Genomic DNA, 15,737 nt, shown 5'->3' on the forward strand with positions numbered 1-15,737 from the left:
CTGTTTCTTGTCGGACGTTTGCAAGGCGAGGCCCTACATTGGCTGTTTGGTTCAGATTTAGCCTCCCCCCGAAACGAGTGGTGAGAAATGGCTGCTGCACTGGGAAGAAGCGTGCAAAAGGCTCCCCCTTGTTGTTAGGGTGACTCGACAGCAAGTGTGAAAAATCGGGGCGGGGGTGTGGGTGTATGGGGGGGGGGGGGTGTAATAGGAGCCTATATAAGAAAGACCCAAAAATCGGGACTGTCCCTATAAAATCGGGACATCTGGTCCCCCTCCTTGTTGCTGAATGCTTAGGACCCCTAAACTGCGTGGGGGAGTATCCTGCGCTGGCCCAGGGCTGGATTAGCTGCCCTGCTTGGCTCTTGCATCGCTTAGCCCTGTCCTGGCCGTGCAGTGCCCACGTATGGACAACAGACAGCTGGTGGCTACCCCCTTGGCCCCTGGCACCGCCCTGTATCCCCGCCCGGATGGGATCGCCTGGGACGCGGGTGGCAAGACGAGAGGCAGGTGTGGGTGGGAAACACCCGCGCGTGGGGTAGGGCCCAGTGTGGCTGTGGAAATGTCCGTGCTCCTGGAGGGGGCAGGTCCTGCCGCGTGTCCTCTTGGCCCGGGGGACGCGGGAGAGCACGGGGGGGAGAGGAGGGTGAGACAGTCTGTGAGCAGCGATGCTTCCCTTCCCGCCAGGGAGACTGAGAGGGGTGGGAGGGAGCCGCTCTGCGCACCCCCCCCCCTCTGGAGAGGAGGCGGCGACCCGGGATCATCTCCTCTCCAGCCCCCTGCTCCTGCCTCTGGGCTCGGCTGCGCGCGGACGGGGGTCTGGGGGGGCAGGCACCCGGGGAAGCGGCTCTCCCGGGGTGGCCGCGCCACGTGCGCGGTAAGGAGCCAGAGCCGCTGCCGCGCGCGCCATGGGGAGCAGAGGGACGCCGGGCGCCGAGGTTTGCCGCGGCAGGTTAGTGCTGCGAGAGTCTCTCTCCCCAGGCAGACGGGGGCTGGCGGCGGCGGTTGTTTTGGGGCGGGGGGGGGATTGGATGAGACGCTTGTGCGCGCAGTCTGTGTGTGTGCCCGGAGAAGTGCACAGCAGCTGGGGCTTCTCCTGGGTGGCAACAAGAAGTGCAGCGTCTTCACTGCGGGAATAACAACTCCGGGCTCTCCCTGTCTATTGCAGTGTCTCTGTCTGGGGACGGGGGTGGGACTTTGGGAACGGGACGGACCGGGGGGGGGGGGGGGGGGGGGGTGGCCGGGATTTGGCCGGGGGGGGGGGGGGGGGGGGCGGCCGCGTGGGGTGGGGGGGGGGGGGGGGGGGCAGGGGGGGGGGGTGCCTCCTTGTTGCTCCCCTGAAGAGTTGGCTGGTTGCCCCCGTGGAAGGAGGGCGGGCGGCCCCAGGCACTGCCTCCTTGGTGAGTGGGGAGGTCAGGTCGCCGCTGCGTGCAGGAGAAGGGATGTGGGACAGAGGGCACCCTATAGCTGCTGGAGAGGGTGGTGGGGTGGGCAGGAGTGCCTTTCTAGCGCCCCACTTCCCCCCTCATTACAGGGCAACTCGCAATTCCTCCTTCTCCAGCCTTTGGCAGCAGTTTTTACCCATTCGCATCTGCACGTTGCAACCCCCCTTTGCTCCCTCCCCTCCCCGTCCGCACCCGAACAAGCGGAATTTTCTGTCCCGGCTTTTAAGCGATCCGTGGAAACCCCCAAGATTCGGTCTGAAGTCTCGTGTCCCCAACCAAACCCACAGCAACGCCAGCCTCACCCCAGAACACACCAGCCCCTGGAGTCCAAGCAGAGAGGAAAGCCAACAACAAACGTGACCTGGTTGAGTGATTATTTTGTTTTGCCTTGAGGATCCCCGGGCTCCTGACGAAGCGCTGCGGATGGGGGGAAGCTGAGTGTGTGACCGAGCCATCATTCCCATGGTTCATTTAGATCTCCACGCACAGCCATGTTATTGTGACAGCCCCGCACCAAGACGCCCCTTGTCTTGCGTTTGCTGTTACGCACCGTTATGTTGTTGGCGTTTGGGGGTTCCCGGGGGCTGTTGGTGAGGGAATTGCCAATCCCACGTTCAGAGCTTTGTTTCTGATTTTGAATAGCGCTTTTGCAAACATCCCCACGCTCCCACCCCCCAGAAACCCTAAAAGTACACATTGAAGTGAGCCGCATTGTTAGTGTCTGCTCCAGTTCCACGGGGCTTGCAGCCCGTCTATACACTGATGGCTGGTCGGAGATGATCTTACACCTGCAATCTGTCTTTTTGATGATGCGCCTCCTGAATGTATTGCTGCTGTCTACGGTAGTGTTAAATAAGGAGCGCGTTAGCTGAGGGCGCATTTTAAAAGCACTCATCTGTGTATTTGTTTTCTTTCTCGGAAGATGTATTGTGAGTTGAAAACCAACCGCAAACGGGATTGTCTGATGGAAATTTATTGTGGAAATATTTAGAACCTAAGGGAGGAGAAGTGGAAATGCCGACTTCACTGAGTTGCTTAAATATCGATGGTTCTGTGTAATAAGGCTATCCCCCGGAGCCTGGATCCCCTGGCAGTCCATAACATTATGGTTAAAACTAAGCTCCCTGATTTAAAGCTAGCCCTCTCCTAAGGGCCTGATTCTGCAATTGGACTATACACCTGTGTAAAAGTTACTCAGGAGTAAGGGGTCAAAATGTTCATGTTGAAAGTTTGCACACCTACTAATGGCTCTCTGCTAATGCATAACATTGCAAACCTCCCCTATTCTCATTATTAGTGTCCTTTTTAAAAATTACAGACAAGATGAGGGATTCCAGATTCCTTGCAGTTCCAACAATGCACAGTCGAGGAGCTGGGTTTAAAAAAAAAAAAAAGTGAAAATTGGCTTTAATAGAGATGTTCCTTAAATGGAATTGGATAAAAATTTTCATAGTAAGACCTAATAAGAACTGTGGGAGGAAGGCCATTTGGTCTTCAGAGAGGTTTTAATATATGCCCTTAAGTGAATTAGTGTTCAAAATACCGTGATCGCAAGCTCTTAACTACAGTAGGGTGTTCCTATTGGCTTGATTCAGGTTTGGAATGCATTAGGTTGTGAAAGAAATCACAATGTGAATGTTTGGGGAAGCATCTCAGGGAGATTCATTGGAACATTTCTGAGAGTGTTCAGTCTTTGGGGCAGGAGTAATTGTTTTTTGATCTGTTTGTAGACCATCTAGCACAATGGAGTCCTGATCCATGACTGGAGCCCCTAAGCGCCACCACAATTTAAATAATAATAATAAAATTATGGGAGAGGGTAGTGAACAATCAAGTACAAGAATATTTTGTTTTATTGTTTTTTATTAATCCTGGTACTTGTAGATCACTGTTTAGCTTTAGTTTCACTGTAAAGTTGTGTTCTGTTCATTTCAACACAATAAACTAAACTTTAGATTCTTTACCAAAATAGTTTTAAAAGCCAAATTCTTGATTTTTCTTCCGCTTGCTTAAATTTTGAATACTCAACTAAAACACTTAATCACCTTTATTGTTTTCAACTACTCACACAGAAAAAACCTTATTGTTGATGAGACTCATTTCTGAAGCTGTTTCACGGTATGTTTCCATTGCAAGACTCACAATTATATGAAATGATTGAAGAAAATATTGTATCGCTTATTGTTTTTCTTTTTCTTGCTGCTATACTCACTTAAGCAAAAAGGAAATTATTGCTCAACATTGGATTGATATTCATTCAGATATGTACATTTTTTTTGAAGAGGCCCTTATGAATTTTTTTGTTGTTGAGCGGTCTAAATGCAGTTGATATCTAAAATAGAAATTAAAACCGAGAGCTGAATGGCACATTTTCAGACTTCTGAAGTCAAACTGCAGGTGAAATTAGACTAGTTTACACAGTTGTCATTAATTTCTCTAATTACATGCATTACACACTTGCCTTAAATATACTGGATTTTTTCCCCCAACTATTCTTTTTTTCTCACAGTGCATTTAATCACCATGGCATATGAGTTCAAAACTTATTGTCCCCAGTGGTATAGAAAGAATTTAGTCTGTGGACTGTACATTGGCACTGATCTCCCTTTAACAGCCCCTCAAGATATGGATGGAAGACAGCCACCCTCATGTCTCCTGGTAGGATCTGCCTTCTGGACATTAGTGCTTGCACACATCAGTGGTTTCATCTTACGAGGATTGAAATTGATTTTCTTTTTTTAGCTCAGCCTGTGAAAGATCCAGTGTGTGCTCCTTGACCTGTGGCCCCACATGATGAAGTGATACCAACAGTCAAGGATGTTGACTTGAGGCAGCTACAGCGCATCAAAAGTAGTAGCATCAGATTGAGCAGGTTGTGCTGAGGCAGTTAGGGCTAGAGCCACAAAGGGGATTTGGGCTTTGTATTGCAGCACCTATCTGAAGGTGCCCTGCTGCCTAGTGGATTTCCCAGCCCTGAGTTAGAAGCCCAGGTGCCCTCTTCAATGCTAGGGGAGAGTTAGGTGTCTAAGAATGGGATTTGCAAAAGCCAGCACGCTGAGCAGGGAGCTGTCTAAACTAGCCAATTGGAAATGCTGAGAAGAGGGCTGTAGCCTAAGCCCCAGCCCTCCAAAGAAATTAGCGGCCTAATTCTGGACTCGAGGGATGCCTAGCCAGGAACCCCCTGCTGGAGTTAAACACCTAAACCCAGTCAACCCTTTCTCAAGAAAACCAGTGGTTGTGCCCCCATTATATCCGAGAGCCATGTGGTTAGACCATTCACCTGGGATGTGGGAGATTCGGGTTCAAATTCCCACCCTGTCTGATTCAGAGCAGGTACTTGGACCCCAGCCTCCCACCTCCCTGCCCTACCTACTGGATGATAGGGTATTCTGCGGGGGTGGGGAGAGGAAGCTGGGTGTTTGTCAGTCTCTGGGGTTGAAGCTTTGTATGAAATATTTAAATAGTCATTGGGCCATAGAGTGAGTGAATGACTCTCTTGCCTCATGGTTACAGCAGTCTCTTGGGAGCCCCAGGTCTCAGTCTCTGTGCCAGTGAATACGGGTAGGTAAATGTGTAGTTTGAGGATTCTGCTGGAGGATTTAGGAGGCTTTGTGCATGACCACCAAAAGAAATTAGGTGCTTTAGGAAATGCAGGCCCCTAGGGTATTTAGGTGTCCGCAAGGTTAGGTGGCAGCTGAGCAGGGGTTCTGAGGATCAAAATTTTGGATTTAGGCACTTAAAGTTAAGCATTTAAATCCCATTGTGGATTTCACTATCTGTCTACTTAACACTGTGAGCAAGCCACAATGCAGGTACAGTCAAGAAGGTACAGGAGGCAGATTCTTTAGGGTCAAGGGCCAGCAGTTATGGAATACTCTGGCCTTTCTTGTTCATTAGAACACATCCTTGGCAACTTTTGATTAGATTTCCCTAGGCCTCTCCTGAACTTACTTGGGCAAACTGTTCATTTAAAAGTACATCAGCTTTAGTTGTTCTTTTAAGCTGCCAAGAGGTCATTGGACACGTGTGTCTAAATAACCATTTATTTATAACATGCTTTTTACTGTCCACCATGTACTTGCTGATGCTGTTTTTAGACTATCATCAGGTCCAGCCCCATAATCTCACTCATGCAAAACACATGGCAACCATATTGCCATCCTTAGGAGATCAAAAATCATGAGCTGGATTCCCTCTCCCCCCTCTCCCCCCCCCCCAAAAAAAACAAGATTTAAAAAAAAAATCGTATTGCGTTTTTGGTTTCTTTTGATTTTTGAACTCTGCCCATCCCCTGCATATGACAATTGGTGTTTACCACTCTGCCAGATTTATTAAGTAAGGTGATTCTGGCCCCCATTACAGGAGCTCTCATCCCCACATCTGCCCATCCCCTGCTCAGCAATTAATTTTGTCACCCTGTCTCTCCATGAGTTCTGTCCCTTTCTGGTGGCCCCCTCAGTTCAGCTCACCCACCCCCTTCAGCCCCATGCCCTTCAGTTCAATTTCCTGCAACCTCCACCATCAGTTCAGCCCCTCCTCAGTTCAGTGACACCCCCCCCCCCAGCCTCACCTCTGCTCCTCCTGAGCTTTTCACCCCCTCTCCCAGACCTGGGGGTGGGGGCCGCAACAGGGTTTCCTCTGCCTCTTCCCAGCCCAGGTGATGGAGGGAGGAGGAGCAGATGTGCTTTCCTTCCCCCCTCCCCCTCCAGGAGTTGCACTGAACTGCTGGGCTCTTTGCTCCCTCCTTCCCCTTCCCATCCTGTGATAGCAGTGGGGAGAGATACAGCTGGCTTCTGGCAGGGCTGATGCTCGTGACAGTGCAAGATGAACTCCTTAACCCTCTGAAATCCCATCACTTGTGAAAATATCACTACAGTTGGCAGTACTTTGATGACTTCAGCTAACTTGATAGGTCTGCCAACCCATCTTATCCCATCCCAGCCCCAGAGGCTAAGTGAATCTCTTTCTGTCTGTCTGTCTTTCTGACTCTTTGGGTTTCAAGTATTGCAAGGTTTTGGTCTGTCAGAAAAGTCTCTTGGTTTCTGTTTGATGAAATATGCTAACTAACTGCAGCCAACCTGCCCTGCTAATATGGGATTCTCCTGAAGATGAAGATATGCCAACAGCAGTTAAATATTGTTTACTGGAACCTATATAATTTTATGATTAGGAAAGTGGATGGTTCCAGGGAATAGTAACAACGATTTTTTTTAAAAAAAATGGTTGGCTAAAGTTTTAGTCACATAAGTAAGTGGCCTGATTTTCAAAAGTGCTGCTTACTTGGCCACGCTTACTGACGTTAAGAGGGACTGCTGGATACGCAGAACTTTTGACAATCCAGCCGGTTATTTAGGGATATAGAACGTGTCACTTCTCAATCACACATTCATGTCCTGTGCAGGTAAGTAGTGACCAAAAATTGTTCTGTCTACCTTAGCTACTTATATGGTTCTATTACTATAATACTTGAGCGCCTCACACTCTTGAATGTATTTATCCTCACAGCATCCTTGTGAGGTAAGGAAGTTATATCCCCATTTTACACATTGCAAACTGAGGCACAGACAGATTTGCCCAAGATCACACAGGAAGTCTGTGTGTGGAGCAGGGAATTGAACCCATTCCTCTTAAATTCCAGGCTTGCATCCTAACCAGTGGACCATCCTTCCTCTCATGTCTGTGTAAAAGGCAGATTGTATAAAAGATTGTCTGGTTGCCTGTGCAATTTGTTCAGTGGCCTATGTGAAATGAGTTGGTGGTCCAAACCTCTTTCCTCCCTGTCAGGTGTCTGTATTGCAAAAATGCTATAATTGACAGTTTGACTGGCAGTAACATCAAAGAGGACAAGGACTGAATGAGCATGGAGACTGAACTACCATCTCACCTTAGCCCTTTTGGTACAAGGTTGAGGCATGTTAGTACGATAGGGCGGAGTGAATAAGACTTTACTGTTCCTTTTCTGGGGATAAACTTCACTTTTCTGGACTGTCAAGTCTTTTCCACCAGCATTAAGTTAATTCAAAGTTGTGTAAAAGGGACCTTAGCCTCTCAGTCTGGCCTTTCTTTATACCTATAAATCAGCTATGTGCATATTTTTTTGCGCATTACGACTTGAAAATTCATGTATTCTATTAAACACGTATAAAAAGCCAGATATTCAGTAGGATTTCATCAATCTAAACCTCAAGTGCCATTTGGCAAAATACCTTCTTCCTTTGTATGGCAGTTCTCTATTTCAACAATAATACAAGACTTGCTGATGAATATTGATTAACTATATGAACATTTCACTAGCCATTTTAAATAAAAACATTTAACCCTCTCACCAATAATTAAATGGATTAAAAAGTATGAAATTGAAACAGTTTTAAAAGGTGGCACACAGACCTAAACTCCATACTTTGCCAATAATACAAGGATTTTGCCCAGGCTAGCTTAAATAAAATTACATTTCATGGCCTTGGCTTAATAATTTCATCCATAAATCAATTCTGCTTAAAAGAAGTAGAATTGTTATTGCCCCATCCTTCGTAAACTAAAAAGGCCAGCATAGTGGGATGCAGAAAAGCGGTCATATTATTTCATGCAATGTCATCTGTGTATCTAATCTCACACAGTCAACCATCATAATGTTCAGATGCTAAAGGTGTAAGCAGTGTTCAGACATGTAATGCATAAAATTGCTGTTCTTCTGTTTGAGGTTTTTTTTTTATTGTGGTGTTAGCAGATGTTATGAGAATCCACCGACTGTATATTTTTCATTTGCCATGCATACCATCATAGGCCCTAGTCCTAGCACAGACCGCTCCGTGGGACTCTACATGGACTTAGGGTAGCAACTGCAAAGCTATAACTGCATGTGGATCGGTCGTGAATAAAGGGAAGCATGTAGCTGTGCTGCCCCAAGTGGAGACCCTTCTGACTCTGTCACTATTGCCTTGTTGCCCCACCCCTTGTTTTTGGGAGGGACTGAGTTACTTACTTCACCCCTTTCTCTGGAGCGGATTACTCCCCTGTGCATTAGTTAGCATCTCAGTTTGACAGGTGCTGGGGATAGAATCAGGATTCTTCCCAATTTCCACCCCCTTCCCAGAGTCTCAGGGCCAGGGCCGGCTCCAGGGTTTTGGCCGCCCCAAGCAGCCAAAAAAACCCCCCCAAAACCCGCGATCGCAATCTGCGGCGGCAGGTCCTTCGCTCTGAGCCGGAGTGAGGGACCGTCCGCCAAATTGCCGCCGAATAGCTGGACGTGCCGCCCCTCTCTGGAGTGGCCGTCCCAAGCACCTGCTTGACAAGCTGGTGCCTGGAGCCGGCCCTGCTCAGGGCAACACCTGCCCTTCCCATCATCCCATTGCAGTTAGCTTAGTGGAGAGCAAAAGGAGTCTTACCCTCCTCAGGAGGTCCATCGTATCAGAAGTAGGATAGTCTGATATCTGAGGCTACAAACACACCCACTTATTGGTTCATTTCAACTATTAAATATGTACTGATGTGTGAGCTGCTCTCTTTACTGTACAGAGATGTCTGTGAACGGCTGATTTGCTCTCTGTTCTCCAGATAGGGTCAAGCAGCAATGTGTATTTTTTTTTCAGCAAATGCTGATTACCCTTGCAGGTAGGGAAACAGCAGTTTCTTGAGAGTCTTGTGATTTCCCCCAACCCAAAGGCAAATGAATTAGAAATTTAGTGGACCTAGAGCTCTCCAAAGAGGAGTCTGACCTAATTTTGTAGTGAAGCAAATAATCCTACCATGCAGGTACAGGACCCGATTAACTTTTTGTGGGCCCCAATGCTTGGACCATGGCCCCACCTCTCTGCTCTGCCTGCAGTCCGTCCTGAGGCCCTGCCCCCTGCTCGGCCTCTTACTCCCAAGGCCCCACCCGCCGCTCACACACGGGGGGGGGGGGGGAGAGGGTGGAGAGGAGTGAGTGGTGGGCAGGGGGAGAGGGGGATGAAGAGGAGTGAGCAGGAGGGAAAGGGGAGAGAGGGGGCTGCAATTTAAGCCATTGCTTCTTCTCCTATCCTCAGAGGCTAAGAAGAACAATTTTTCTCTATCCTCCTTGTAACAACCTTTTATGTACTTGAAAACTGTTACCATGTCCCCTCTCGATCTTCCCTTTTCCAGACTAAACATACTCAGTTTTTTCAGTCTTCCCTCATAGGTCATGTTTTCTAGACCTTTAATCATTTTTGTTGCTGTTCTCTGGACTCTCTCCAGTTTGTCCACATCCTTCCTGAAAAGTGGCGCCCAGAACTGGACACAATACTCCAAGTGAGGCTTAATCAGCATGCAGTAGAGCGGAAGAATTACTTCTCCTGTTTTGCTTACAACACTCCTGCTAATACATCCCAGAATGATGTTTGCTTTTTTTGCAACATTCTTACATTGACTCATTTAGTTTGTGGTCCACTATGACCCCCAGATCCCTTTCTGCAGTACTCCTTCCTAGGCAGTCATTTCCCATTTTGTATGTGTGCAACTGACTGTTCCTTCCTAAGTGGAGTACTTTGCATTTGTCCTTATTGAATTTCATCCTATTTACTTCAGACCATTTCTCCAGTTTGTCCAGATCATTTTGAATTTTAATCCTATCCTCCAAAGCACTTGCAACCTCTCCCAGCTTGGTATCTTCCGTAAACTTTGTAAGTGTACTCTCTATGCCATTATCTAAATCACTGATGAAGATATTGAACAGAACCGGACCCAAAACTGATTCCTGCGGGACCCGACTCATTATGCCCTTCCAGCATGACTGTGAACTACTGATAACTACTCTCTGGAAATGGTTTTCCAATCAGTTTTGCACCCACAATATAGTAGCTCCATCTAGGTTGCATTTCCCTAGTTTGTTTATGAGAAGGTCATGCAACACTGTATTGAAAGCTTTACTAAAGTCAAGATATACCATGTCTACGACTTTCCCCCCTATCCACAAGGCTTGTTACCCTCTCAAAGAAAGCTTTCAGGTTGGTTTGACATGATTTGTCTTTGACAAATCCATGCTGACTTTTTACTTATCACCTTATTATCTTCTAGATGTTTGCAAATTATTTGCTCCATTATCTTTCCAGGTACAGAAGATAAGCTGACTGGTCTGTAATTCCTTGGGTTGTCCCTGTTTTCCTTTTTATAGATTGGCACTATATTTGCCCTTTTCCAGTCTTCTGGAATCTCTCCTGTCTTCCATGACTTTTCAAAAATAATCGCTAATGGCTCAGATATCTCCTCAGACAGCTCCTTGAGTATTCTACGATGCATTTCATCGGGCCCTGGTGACTTGAACACATCTAACTTGTCTAAGTATTTTTAACTTGTTCTTTCTCTATTTTAGCCTCTGATCCTACCGCATTTTCACTGGCATTCACTATGTTAGACGTCTAATCACAGCCAACCTTCTTGGTTAAAACTGAAACAAAGAAGTAATTAAGAACTTCTGCCATTTCCACATTTTCTGTTGTCCTTTCATTGAGTAACGGGTCTACCCTGTCCTTGGTCTTCCTCTTGCTTCTAATGTATTTGTAGAATGTTTTCTTGTTACCCTGTATGTCTCTAGCTAGTTAGATCACATTTTTTGCCTTGGTCTTTCTAATTTTGTCCCTACATACTTGGTGTTGTTTATTTATATTCATCCTTTGTAATTTGACCTAGTTTCCACTTTTTGTAGGACTCTTTTATTTTTTATTTTTTAGATCATTGAATATCTCCTGGTCAAGCCAGGGTGGCCTATTGCCATACTTCCTGTCTTTTCTATGCAGTCGGATAGTTTGCTCTTGTGCCCTTAATAATGTCTCTTTGAAAAACTGCCAACTGTCTTCAGTTGTTTTTCCCCTTAGACTTGCTTCACATGTGTGCTTGCTATTATGTTTTTAGCAGGCATACTACTGATTTTGCAGAACTTTAGATTTAGATATTCTCAGAAAATGACCCTATAGTTGCAAGATGTGCATTACCTTAATGAGCAAGTTAGTGGAAATCTGTGTAAAAATAGATTTGGAGGATATTTTTCAGAAAACAGATGATAAAAAAAATAACATCAAGCCCACTGGAGTTGCTTGTAATAGAATTGTATAAATATAGAGCTGGAAGGAATCTCAAGAGGTCATCAAGTCCAGCCCCCATACTGAAACAGGACCAAGTAAACCTAGAACATCTCTGACAGGTGTTTATCTAACCAGTTCTTAAAAACCTACAGTGATGGGGATTTCACAACCAAACTCCATTGGAAGCCTACTACAGAGCTTAGCTACCCTTACGGTTAGAAAGTTTGTACTGTTATCTAACCTAAGTCTCATTTGCTGCAGATTAAGCCAATTACTACTTGTCCTACCTTCAGTGGATATGGAGAACAATTGATCACCATCTTCTTTATAACAGCCTTTAATGTATTTGAAGACTATTATCAGGTCCCCCCCTCAGTCTTCCTTTCTCAAGACTAACATACCTAGTAATTTTAACCTTTCCTCATAGGTCAGGTCAGCCTCCATCTGAAGCAAGGGGGGAAGATTCATAGGAAGGGTTGCAGACTAAGCTGGATGAGCAAGCATCTCAGGTGGTTAAGAGAAGGCAGAAAGCCTACAAGGAAGGGAACATCGGAGGGATCAGCAAGGAAAGCTGCTTCTTGGAGGTCAGAAAGTGTAGGGATAAAATGAGAATTGCCAAAAGCCAAGCAGAACTGGACCTTGCAAAGGGAATTAAAATCAATAGTAAAAGGTTCTATAGCCATATAAATAAGAAGAAAACAAGGAAAGAAGAAGTGGGATCACTAAGCACTGAGGATGGGATGAAGATTAAAGAAAATTCAGGCATGGCCCAACACCTAAACAAATACTTTGCCTGAGTTTTTAATGAGGCTAGTGAAGAGCTTAGGTGTAGTGGTAGGGTGACTAATGGGAACAAGGATAGGCAGGTAGAAATTAGGAAATCCAACTCAAACAGTTTAATGGGACTAAATCGGGGAGGCCTGGATAATCTCCATCCAAGAATATTAAAGGAACTGGCACATGAAATTGCAAGCCCAATAGAAAGGATTTTTCATGAATCTCTAAACTCGGGGGTCATACCCTATGACTAGAAAATTGCTAATATAATTCCTATTTTTAAGAAAGGGGGGAAAAAAAGTGATCCAGGAAACTACAAGCCTGTTAATTTGACCTCAAAAGGTCTTGGAACAAATTTTGAAAGAGAAAATAATTAAGGACACAGAGGTTAATGGTAATTGGGATAAAAAACAACATGGTTTTCCAAAAAGTAGATTGTGCCAGACCAACCTGGGGTTATTAGTAGAGTTGTTCAGGGATTGGTTTTGGGATCGGTCTTGGGACCGATCTTATTTTAACATTACTGACCTTGGCACAAAAAGTGAGAGTGTACTAATAAAATTTGTGGATGACACAAAATTGGGAGGTATAGCCAATTTGGAGGAGGAATTTCATACAAGAAGATCTAGATGACCTTGTAAACTGGAATAGTAGAAATGGGATGAAATTTAAATGCAGGGTCATAAATTTAGGGACTAACTACAAGAATTTTTGCTATAAGCTGGAGATGTATCAGTTGGAAGTGACAGAGGAGGAAAAAGAGGTGGATGTATTGGTTGATCACAATGTGATGTGACCGTGAAAATGACTAATGCAGTTCTAGGATGCATCAGGCGAAGTATTTCCAGTAGAGACAGGGAAGTGTTACTACCATTGTACAAGGCACTGGTGAGACCTCATCTGGAATACTGTGTGCAATTTTTGTCTTCCATGTTTAAGAAAAATGAATTCAAACTGGAACAGGTGCAGAAAAGGGCTACTAGGATGATCCAATGAATGGAAAACCTACTTTGAGAGGTGACTCAAAGAGCTTGGCTTGTTTAGCCTAACCAAAAGAAGGCTGAGGGCAGATGTGATTGTTCTCTATAAATACATCAGAGGGATAAATACCAGGAAGGGAGAGGATATAATGGATATAAACTGGCCATCAACAAGTTTAGGCTTGAAATTAGGCGAAGGTTTCTAACCATCAGAGGAGTGAAGTTCTGGAACAGCCTTCCAAGGGGAGCATTGGGAGCAAAAACCTAACTGGCTTCAAGATTGAGCTTGATATGTTTATTGTGGGGATGCTGTGAGACTACAGAGAATTCTTTGCCAGGTGTCTGGCTGGTGGGTCTTGCCCACATGATCAGGGTCTAATTGAGCACCATATTTGGATTGGGAAGGAATTTCCCCCCAGGTCAGATTGGCAGAGACCCTGGGGCTTTTCTCACTAGTTTGTCCACCACTTTCCTAAAATGTGGTACTGACAACTGGACACAGTACCCCAGCGGAGGCCTCACAGTTCCAAGTAAAGTGGGACAGTTACTTCCTGTGTCTTACATATGACGCTCCTGTTAATACCACCCACAATTATATTTGTTGTTTTTGGCAACTACATCACATTGTTGGCTCACATTAAGTTTGTGATTCGCTATAACCCTCCATCGTTTTCAGTAGTATTACCACGTAGCCAGTTATTCCCCATTTTGTAGTTGTGCTTTTGATTTTTTTTTAAGAGAAGTATTTTTAACTTGTCTCTACTAAATGTCACGTTGTTGATTTCAGACCAAATCTCTAATTTGCCAAGGTCATTTTGAATTCTAATCCTGTCCTCTAAAGTGCTTGCAATCCCTCCCAGTTTGGTGTCGTCTGCAAATTTTATATGCATACTCACCACTCCATTATCCAAGTCATTAATGAAAACATTAATGACAATATTGAATTGTATCTGAATGTGGGTAATATCTTTGTTAGGGAATCTGCTTGCTATCAAGACCAAAGTCATTAAGGGCATTGCTTGTTTTTTGTGGTTATGTTGATGATATAAAGAAGGAATACAGCGTCTCATAAAAGTGCTTTTTGTAGCACAAAGCTACTTTTATTTCTCAATAGCATACTAGGGACACTATCATAATGGACTTTGGATGATTGCTATAACATTGGTTGAGTCCCTCCTTGTGAATGTTCACCAGTCTGTAGTGTTGGACCGAGCCTTCGAATCCCACAGACTTCCAAGCTCACTGGGTCTGAGCAGCATCCAGACCCTCTCCCTAGCTCTGACCTCTTAGGGTGTGTCTACATAGCAACTAGGCACCCACCGCTGGCCCGTGCCAGATGACTTTTGCTTATGGGGCTGTAGGGCCGTTTCATTGCGGTGTAGATGTCTGGGCTTGGGCTGGAGCCTTGGCTGTAGGACCTTGTGAGGTGGGTGGTTCCCAGAGCTTGGGCTGTAGCCCCTCAGTCGAGCCCCTTGAGCCCAGTCAGCTGGCATGTGAATAAGCCATCCCCTGAGCGATGTAAGTTACACCAACCTAAGCACCGGTGTGGACAGCACTGTGTTGGCGGGTAAGTTTGTCTTGCTCGTGGGTGCTGGAGTAATTAAATCGATGGGAGAGCTTTCTCTCCTGTCGGCTTAGAGCATCTGCACTAGCTGCTCTATAGCGGCACAGCTGCGCTCCTGTAAGCCCTGTAGTGTAGCCGTAGAAAGCAGATGAGAGATACAGATTTCTGGAAAACCAGCAAACACCCAAACTCAATTCCCTCTCTCCAGTGTTCTTGCCACTCCTAAATGACTTTTGGGTTCTGGTCAGTATCCTTCAGGGAAGTCAGGGCCATACTGCTCAGTCTTCTGGCGATGGTCTGTCCCTTGCTAGAGAGAGTGTTTCTCTTTAAAAGCACGCTTTCTCCTTCTGTCTTCCCATTGTGGATTTTCCATTCTCCAGCACCGCTAGCCCTTGTGAGCTGGTGGGCATAGAAGCTTACTAAAGCAGATAAGAGTAATTAGCAAGTCAGTAGTTTTGGCAGCCAGCAGATGACTCTTTTTTTTGTTAGGTCTCCATAAGGCGAGAAACATGCCTTCCTTTTCCGGGCTTGCTATGCAGCGCATGAGGCTACAAAAATACTGGTTCAAATAGGTTCTCAACATAAGGGTCGTACAGAAAAGGGAAGTTCTAATCTGCAGGTTTACAATCATAAAAGATGCTCACAGAACTAAATAAGATTCATAAATTGATGCAGATATATTCCCTAAAATGGTCACAATGGTACAATAAACTATTCCTTTTCAGGCTATCAGTAAGATTAATAACACGCTTGATTTGCGGGGCGGGGGGGGGGGGGGGGGCGGGGCGGGACTCACAACCTGTAAGAGATCATTTATAGGAAACCCCAAAAATTTTGAAAAGGAAGATGTAGAATACAGAGATAATAGATCTTAAGAAAAATAAAACTTTTTATGTTTTTGGAAAACTGTAAATAAGTACAGCATTATTTAAACTTA

At 45.4% G+C, this 15,737-nt stretch overlaps 1 protein-coding gene across 2 annotated transcripts in view; it reads left to right on the forward strand.

Moving 5' to 3' along the window:
* Positions 1-893: 893 nt before the first annotated feature.
* The window catches only part of LOC112120565 (disabled homolog 1), a 258,238-nt gene continuing 243,394 nt past the window's right edge, over positions 894-15,737 (forward strand). For both annotated transcript variants that reach the window (XM_024219691.2, XM_024219692.2), the window contains exon 1: positions 894-949. The gene's annotated coding sequence lies outside the window, so the exon portion shown is untranslated. The remainder of the gene's footprint in view (positions 950-15,737) is intronic.

This window comes from Terrapene carolina, unplaced genomic scaffold (genome assembly GCF_002925995.2).
Source record: "Terrapene carolina triunguis isolate 2854851 unplaced genomic scaffold, T_m_triunguis-2.0 Scaffold103, whole genome shotgun sequence".
Lineage (NCBI taxonomy): Eukaryota > Metazoa > Chordata > Testudines > Emydidae > Terrapene > Terrapene triunguis.